We start from the raw sequence: 10,457 nt of genomic DNA, 5'->3' as shown, positions 1-10,457 counted from the left end.
AGCTCTTCTATTTTATAGATATAAGATCATAATGTCATAGAAACGGGATAATACCAGATATTCCAGAATTCAATCATTCAAAAATTTACAATTAGTTTACAATTATGTTATTATTTAAGTGAGTTATAATTAGTTATAATTATTTAAAAATACGTTTGTCCTATAAAAAATTTTGAATCTTAATTTCTTAAATTCATTTAGGATTTACTACGTTCGAAATACTCAAATCATTACTCAGAATTTCTAAATCTATCATTAATTTATTACTTTGTGTCATGTGTATCCAAATATAATTAATAGACTGTAAGAAAGGCTACGATCCACTGTTAAGTGTATCAAATCGGGTTTTTTTTTTGCTTTTCTTACAGAAATGTATAGTTATCGGGATCTGATTATGGGTTTTAGACATACCTCTATAGGTAGATAACTATCGATTCAGCTCGACGAGTTCAGACGATATCAGTGATTTCGATTGAAGATTTTATAATTTACATGTTTTTATATTCCAGTTCAGCTTTCAAACCTTTTAATTGAAAACAGACAAAATTTATAAAATTGTGATAATAGGCAGAATCAGCAAAAAAGAAAAATTTGATGAAAATCACAAAATTGACAATAATTAAGAAAAGATGAAATGTAAAACTGTAAAAAATGACAAAATTGAGACATATGACACATTAAAAAAAGGAGTAAAATAACAGAAAAAAAACATCACAAAATGTAAAAAATGACAAAAATGACAAAAATGACAAAATTGACAAAAATGACAAAAATGACAAAAATGACAAAAATGACAAAAATGACAAAAATGACAAAAATGACAAAAATGACAAAAATGACAAAAATGACAAAAATGACAAAAATGACAAAAATGACAAAAATGACAAAAATGACAAAAATGACAAAAATGACAAAAATGACAAAAATGACAAAAATGACAAAAATGACAAAAATGACAAAAATGACAAAAATGACAAAAATGACAAAAATGACAAAAATGACAAAAATGACAAAAATGACAAAAATGACAAAAATGACAAAAATGACAAAAATGACAAAAATGACAAAAATGACAAAAAATTACAAAAATGACAAAAATGACAAAAATGACAAAAATGACAAAAATGACAAAAATGACAAAAATGACAAAAATGACAAAAATGACAAAAATGACAAAAATGACAAAAATGACAAAAATGACAAAAATGACAAAAATGACAAAAATGACAAAAATGACAAAAATGACAAAAATGACAAAAATGACAAAAATGACAAAAATGACAAAAATGACAAAAATGACAAAAATGACAAAAATGACAAAAATGACAAAAATGACAAAAATGACAAAAATGACAAAAATGACAAAAATGACAAAAATGACAAAAATGACAAAAATGACAAAAATGACAAAAATGACAAAAATGACAAAAATGACAAAAATGACAAAAATGACAAAAATGACAAAAATGACAAAAATGACAAAAATGACAAAAATGACAAAAATGACAAAAATGACAAAAATGACAAAAATGACAAAAATGACAAAAATGACAAAAATGACAAAAATGACAAAAATGACAAAAATGACAAAAATGACAAAAATGACAAAAATGACAAAAATGACAAAAATGACAAAAATGACAAAAATGACAAAAATGACAAAAATGACAAAAATGACAAAAATGACAAAAATGACAAAAATGACAAAAATGACAAAAATGGCAAAAATGGCAAAAATGGCAAAAATGACAAAAATGACAAAATGACGAAAATGACAAAAATGACAAAAATGACAAAAATGACAAAAATGACAAAAATGACAAAAATGACAAAAATGACAAAAATGACAAAAATGACAAAAATGACAAAAATGACAAAAATGACAAAAATGACAAAAATGACAAAAATGACAAAAATGACAAAAATGACAAAAATGACAAAAATGACAAAAATGACAAAAATGACAAAAATGGCAAAAATGGCAAAAATGACAAAAATGACAAAATGACAAAAATGACAAAAATGACAAAAATGACAAAAATGACAAAAATGACAAAAATGACAAAAATGACAAAAATGACAAAAATGACAAAAATGACAAAAATGACAAAAATGACAAAAATGACAAAAATGACAAAAATGACAAAAATGACAAAAATGACAAAAATGACAAAAATGACAAAAATGACAAAAATGACAAAAATGACAAAAATGACAAAAATGGCGAAAATGGCAAAAATGACAAAAATGAAAAAAATGACAAAAATGATAAAAAAAACAAAAGTAACAAAAAAGACAAAAATGACAAAAATGACAAAAATGACAAAAATGACAAAAATGACAAAAATGACAAAAATGACAAAAATGACAAAAATGACAAAAATGACAAAAATGACAAAAATGACAAAAATGACAAAAATGACAAAAATGACAAAAATGACAAAAATGACAAAAATGACAAAAATGACAAAAATGACAAAAATGACAAAAATGACAAAAATGACAAAAATGACAAAAATGACAAAAATGACAAAAATGACAAAAATGACAAAAATGACAAAAATGACAAAAATGACAAAAATGACAAAAATGACAAAAATGACAAAAATGACAAAAATGACAAAAATGACAAAAATGACAAAAATGACAAAAATGACAAAAATGACAAAAATGACAAAAATGACAAAAATGGCAAAAATGGCAAAAATGACAAAAATGACAAAATGACAAAAATGACAAAAATGACAAAAATGACAAAAATGACAAAAATGACAAAAATGACAAAAATGACAAAAATGACAAAAATGACAAAAATGACAAAAATGACAAAAATGACAAAAATGACAAAAATGACAAAAATGACAAAAATGACAAAAATGACAAAAATGACAAAAATGACAAAAAATTACAAAAATGACAAAAATGACAAAAATGACAAAAATGACAAAAATGACAAAAATGACAAAAATGACAAAAATGACAAAAATGACAAAAATGACAAAAATGACAAAAATGACAAAAATGACAAAAATGACAAAAATGACAAAAATGACAAAAATGACAAAAATGACAAAAAATTACAAAAATGACAAAAATGACAAAAATGACAAAAATGACAAAAAATGACAAAAATGACAAAAATGACAAAAATGACAAAAATGACAAAAATGACAAAAATGACAAAAATGACAAAAATGACAAAAATGACAAAAATGACAAAAATGACAAAAATGACAAAAATGACAAAAATGACAAAAATGACAAAAATGACAAAAATGACAAAAATGACAAAAATGACAAAAATGACAAAAATGACAAAAATGACAAAAATGACAAAAATGACAAAAATGACAAAAATGACAAAAATGACAAAAATGACAAAAATTACAAAAATTACAAAAATGACAAAAATGACAAAAATGACAAAAATGACAAAAATGACAAAAATGACAAAAATGACAAAAATGACAAAAATGACAAAAATGACAAAAATGACAAAAATGACAAAAATGACAAAAATGACAAAATTGACAAAAAATTACAAAAATGACAAAAATGACAAAAATGACAAAAAATTACAAAAATGACAAAAATGACAAAAATGACAAAAATGACAAAAATGACAAAAATGACAAAAATGACAAAAATGACAAAAATGACAAAAATGACAAAAATGACAAAAATGACAAAAATGACAAAAATGACAAAAATGACAAAAATGACAAAAATGACAAAAATGACAAAAATGACAAAAATGACAAAAATGACAAAAATGACAAAAATGACAAAAATGACAAAAATGACAAAAATGACAAAAATGACAAAAATGACAAAAATGACAAAAATGACAAAAATGACAAAAATGACAAAAATGACAAAAATGACAAAAATGACAAAAATGACAAAAATGACAAAAATGACAAAAATGACAAAAATGACAAAAATGACAAAAATGACAAAAATGACAAAAATGACAAAAATGACAAAAATGACAAAAATGACAAAAATGACAAAAATGACAAAAATGACAAAAATGACAAAAATGACAAAAATGACAAAAATGACAAAAATGACAAAAATGACAAAAATGACAAAAATGACAAAAATGACAAAAATGACAAAAATGACAAAAATTACAAAAATTACAAAAATGACAAAAATGACAAAAATGACAAAAATGACAAAAATGACAAAAATGACAAAAATGACAAAAATGACAAAAATGACAAAAATGACAAAAATGACAAAAATGACAAAAATGACAAAAATGACAAAAATGACAAAAATGACAAAAATGACAAAAATGACAAAAATGACAAAAATGACAAAAATGACAAAAATGACAAAAATGACAAAAATGACAAAAATGACAAAAATGACAAAAATGACAAAAATGACAAAAATGACAAAAATGACAAAAATGACAAAAATGACAAAAATGACAAAAATGACAAAAATGACAAAAATGACAAAAATGACAAAAATGACAAAAATGACAAAAATGACAAAAATGACAAAAATGACAAAAATGACAAAAATGACAAAAATGACAAAATTGACAAAAATGACAAAAATGACAAAAATGACAAAAATGACAAAAATGACAAAAATGACAAAAATGTCAAAAATGACAAAAATGACAAAAATGACAAAAATGACAAAAATGACAAAAATGACAAAAATGACAAAAATGACAAAAATGACAAAAATGACAAAAATGACAAAAATGACAAAAATGACAAAAATGACAAAAATGGCAAAAATGGCAAAAATGACAAAAATTACAAAAATGACAAAAATTACAAAAATGACAAAAATGACAAAAATGACAAAAATGACAAAAATGACAAAAATGACAAAAATGACAAAAATGACAAAAATGACAAAAATGACAAAAATGACAAAAATGACAAAAATGACAAAAATGACAAAAATGACAAAAATGACAAAAATGACAAAAATGACAAAAGTGACAAAAATGACAAAAATGACAAAAATGACAAAAATGACAAAAATGACAAAAATGACAAAAATGACAAAAATGACAAAAATGACAAAAATGACAAAAATGACAAAAATGACAAAAATGACAAAAATGACAAAAATGACAAAAATGACAAATATGACAAAAATGACAAAAATGACAAAAATGACAAAAATGACAAAAATGACAAAATTGACAAAAATGACAAAAATGACAAAAATGACAAAAATGACAAAAATGACAAAAATGACAAAAATGACAAAAATGACAAAAATGACAAAAATGGCAAAAATGACAAAAATGACAAAAATGACAAAAATGACAAAAATGACAAAAATGACAAAAATGACAAAAATGACAAAAATGACAAAAATGACAAAAATGACAAAAATGACAAAAATGACAAAAATGACAAAAATGACAAAAATGACAAAAATGACAAAAATGACAAAAATGACAAAAATGACAAAAATGACATAAATGACAAAAATGACAAAAATGACAAAAATGACAAAAATGACAAAAATGACAAAAATGACAAAAATGACAAAAATGACAAAAATGACAAATATGACAAAAATGACAAAAATGACAAAAATGACAAAAATGACAAAAATGACAAAAATGACAAAAATGACAAAAATGACAAAAATGACAAAAATGACAAAAATGACAAAAATGACAAAAATGACAAAAATGACAAAAATGACAAAAATGACAAAAATGACAAAAATGACAAAAATGACAAAAATGACAAAAATGACAAAAATGACAAAAATGACAAAAATGACAAAAATGACAAAAATGACAAAAATGACAAAAATGACAAAAATGACAAAAATGACAAAAATGACAAAAATGACAAAAATGACAAAAATGACAAAAATGACAAAAATGACAAAAATGACAAAAATGACAAAAATGACAAAAATGACAAAAATGACAAAAATGACAAAAATGACAAAAATGACAAAAATGACAAAAATGACAAAAATGACAAAAATGACAAAAATGACAAAAATGACAAAAATGACAAAAATGACAAAAATGACAAAAATGACAAAAATGACAAAAATGACAAAAATGACAAAAATGACAAAAATGACAAAAATGACAAAAATGACAAAAATGGCAAAAATGACAAAAATGACAAAAATGACAAAAATGACAAAAATGACAAAAATGACAAAAATGACAAAAATGACAAAAATGACAAAAATGACAAAAATGACAAAAATGACAAAAATGACAAAAATGACAAAAATGACAAAAATGACAAAAATGACAAAAATGACAAAAATGACAAAAATGACAAAAATGACAAAAATGACAAAAATGACAAAAATGACAAAAATGACAAAAATGACAAAAATGACAAAAATGACAAAAATGACAAAAATGACAAAAATGACAAAAATGACAAAAATGACAAAAATGACAAAAATGACAAAAATGACAAAAATGACAAAAATGACAAAAATGACAAAAATGACAAAAATGACAAAAATGACAAAAATGACAAAAATGACAAAAATGACAAAAATGACAAAAATGACAAAAATGACAAAAATGACAAAAATGACAAAAATGACAAAAATGACATAAATGACAAAAATGACAAAAATGACAAAAATGACAAAAATGACAAAAATGACAAAAATGACAAAAATGACAAAAATGACTAAAATGACTAAAATGACAAAAATGATGAAAATAACAAAAGTAACATAAATGACAAAAATGACAAAAATGACAAAAATGACAAAAATGACAAAAATGACAAAAATGACAAAAATGACAAAAATGACAAAAATGACAAAAATGACAAAAATGACAAAAATGACAAAAATGACAAAAATGACAAAAATGACAAAAATGACAAAAATGACAAAAATGACAAAAATGACAAAAATGACAAAAATGACAAAAATGACAAAAATGACAAAAATGACAAAAATGACAAAAATGACAAAAATGACAAAAATGACAAAAATGACAAAAATGACAAAAATGACAAAAATGACAAAAATGACAAAAATGACAAAAATGACAAAAATGACAAAAATGACAAAAATGACAAAAATGACAAAAATGACAAAATGACAAAAATGACAAAAATGACAAAAATGACAAAAATGACAAAAATGACAAAAATGACAAAAATGACAAAAATGACAAAAATGACAAAAATGACAAAAATGACAAAAATGACAAAAATGACAAAAATGACAAAAATGACAAAAATGACAAAAATGACAAAAATGACAAAAATGACAAAATGACAAAAATGACAAAAATGACAAAAATGACAAAAATGACAAAAATGACAAAAATGACAAAAATGACAAAAATGACAAAAATGACAAAAATGACAAAAATGACAAAAATGACAAAAATTACAAAAATTACAAAAATGACAAAAATGACAAAAATGACAAAAATGACAAAAATGACAAAAATGACAAAAATGACAAAAATGACAAAAATGATAAAAATGACAAAAATGACAAAAATGACAAAAATGACAAAAATGACAAAAATGACAAAAATGACAAAAATGACAAAAATGACAAAAATGACAAAAATGACAAAAATGACAAAAATGACAAAAATGACAAAAATGACAAAAATGACTAAAATGACTAAAATGACAAAAATGATGAAAATAACAAAAGTAACATAAATGACAAAAATGACAAAAATGACAAAAATGACAAAAATGACAAAAATGACAAAAATGACAAAAATGACAAAAATGACAAAAATGACAAAAATGACAAAAATGACAAAAATGACAAAAATGACAAACAAAATGACAAAAATGACAAAAATGACAAAAATGACAAAAATGACAAAAATGACAAAAATGACAAAAATGACAAAAATGACAAAAATGACAAAAATGACAAAAATGACAAAAATGACAAAAATGACAAAAATGACAAAAATGACAAAAATGACAAAAATGACAAAAATGACAAAAATGACAAAAATGACAAAAATGACAAAAATGACAAAAATGACAAAAATGACAAAAATGACAAAAATGACAAAAATGACAAAAATGACAAAAATGACAAAAATGACAAAAATGACAAAAATGACAAAAATGACAAAAATGACAAAAATGACAAAAATGACAAAAATGACAAAAATGACAAAAATGACAAAAATGACAAAAATGACAAAAATGACAAAAATGACAAAAATGACAAAAATGACAAAAATGACAAAAATGACAAAAATGACAAAAATGACAAAAATGACAAAAATGACAAAAATGACAAAAATGACAAAAATGACAAAAATGACAAAAATGACAAAAATGACAAAAATGACAAAAATGACAAAAATGACAAAAATGACAAAAATGACAAAAATGACAAAAATGACAAAAATGACAAAAATGACAAAAATGACAAAAATGACAAAAATGACAAAAATGACAAAAATGACAAAAATGACAAAAATGACAAAAATGACAAAAATGACAAAAATGACAAAAATGACAAAAATGACAAAAATGACAAAAATGACAAAAATGACAAAAATGACAAAAATGACAAAAATGACAAAAATGACAAAAATGACAAAAATGACAAAATGACAAAAATGACAAAAATGACAAAAATGACAAAAATGACAAAAATGACAAAAATGACAAAAATGACAAAAATTACAAAAATTACAAAAATGACAAAAATGACAAAAATGACAAAAATGACAAAAATGGCAAAAATGACAAAAATGACAAAAATGACAAAAATTACAAAAATTACAAAAATGACAAAAATGACAAAAATGACAAAAATGACAAAAATGACAAAAATGACAAAAATGACAAAAATGACAAAAATGACAAAAATGAAAAAAGGACAAAAATGACAAAAATGATAAAAATGACAAAAATGACAAAAATGACAAGAATGACAAAAATGACAAAAATAACACAAATGAAAAAAAAACACAAACGACAAAAATGACAAAAATGACAAAAGTGACAAAAGTGACAAAAATGACAAAAATGACAAAAATTACAAAAGTGACAAAAATGACAAATATGAAAAAGATGGCGAAAATGACAAAAATTACAAAAATGTCAAAAATGACAAAAACGACAAAAATGACCAAAAATGGGAAAAATGACAAACATAACGAAAATGACTAAATTGGCAGATTTGAAAGATTTGACAAAAATTAAAAAAAAAAATAACGCAAAAATGTCATAAATGACAAAAATGGCAGAACTGTCAAAAATGACAAAAATGACAAAAATGACAAAAATGACAAAAATGACAAAAATGACAAAAATGACAAAAATGACAAAATTTTGTCATTGACATGACAAAAATGACAAAAATGACAAAAATGACAAAAATGACAAAAATGACAAAAATGACAAAAATGACAAAAATGACAAAAATGACAAAAATGACAAAAATGACAAAAATGACAAAAATGACAAAAATGACAAGAATGACAAAAATGACAAAAATGACAAAAATGACAAAAATGACAAAAATGACAAAAATTACAAAAATACAAAAATGACAAAAATGACAAAAATGACAAAAATGACAAAAATGACAAAAATGACAAAAATGACAAAAATGACAAAAATGACAAAAATGACAAAAATGACAAAAATGACAAAAATGACAAAAATGACAAAAATGACAAAAATGACAAAAATGACAAAAATGACAAAAATGACAAAAATGACAAAAATGACAAAAATGACAAAAATGACAAAAATGACAAAAATGACAAAAATGACAAAAATGACAAAAATGACAAAAATGACAAAAATGACAAAAATGACAAAAATGACAAAAATGACAAAAATGACAAAAATGACAAAAATGACAAAAATGACAAAAATGACAAAAATGACAAAAATGACAAAAATGACAAAAATGACAAAAATGACAAAAATGACAAAAATGACAAAAATGACAAAAATGACAAAAATGACAAAAATGACAAAAATGACAAAAATGACAAAAATGACAAAAATGACAAAAATGACAAAAATGACAAAAATGACAAAAATGACAAAAATGACAAAAATGACAAAAATGACAAAAATGACAAAAATGACAAAAATGACAAAAATGACAAAAATGACAAAAATGACAAAAATGACAAAAATGACAAAAATGACAAAAATGACAAAAATGACAAAAATGACAAAAATGACAAAAATGACAAAAATAACAAAAATGCCAAAGTGACAAAAATGACATAAATGACAAAAATGACAAAAAAATCAAAAATGACAAAAATGACAAAAATTACAAAAATTACAAAAATGACACAAATGACAAAAATGACAAAAATGACAAAAGTGACAAAAATGATAGAAATTACAAATGTGACAAAAATGACAAAAATGACGAAAATGACGAAAATGACACAAATGACAAAAATGTATCAAAGGCAAACATGACAAAAATGACAAAAATGACAAAAA

This window comes from Uranotaenia lowii, chromosome 2 (assembly GCF_029784155.1).
Source record: "Uranotaenia lowii strain MFRU-FL chromosome 2, ASM2978415v1, whole genome shotgun sequence".
Lineage (NCBI taxonomy): Eukaryota > Metazoa > Arthropoda > Insecta > Diptera > Culicidae > Uranotaenia > Uranotaenia lowii.
Note: the sequence above shows the minus strand (reverse complement) of the source record.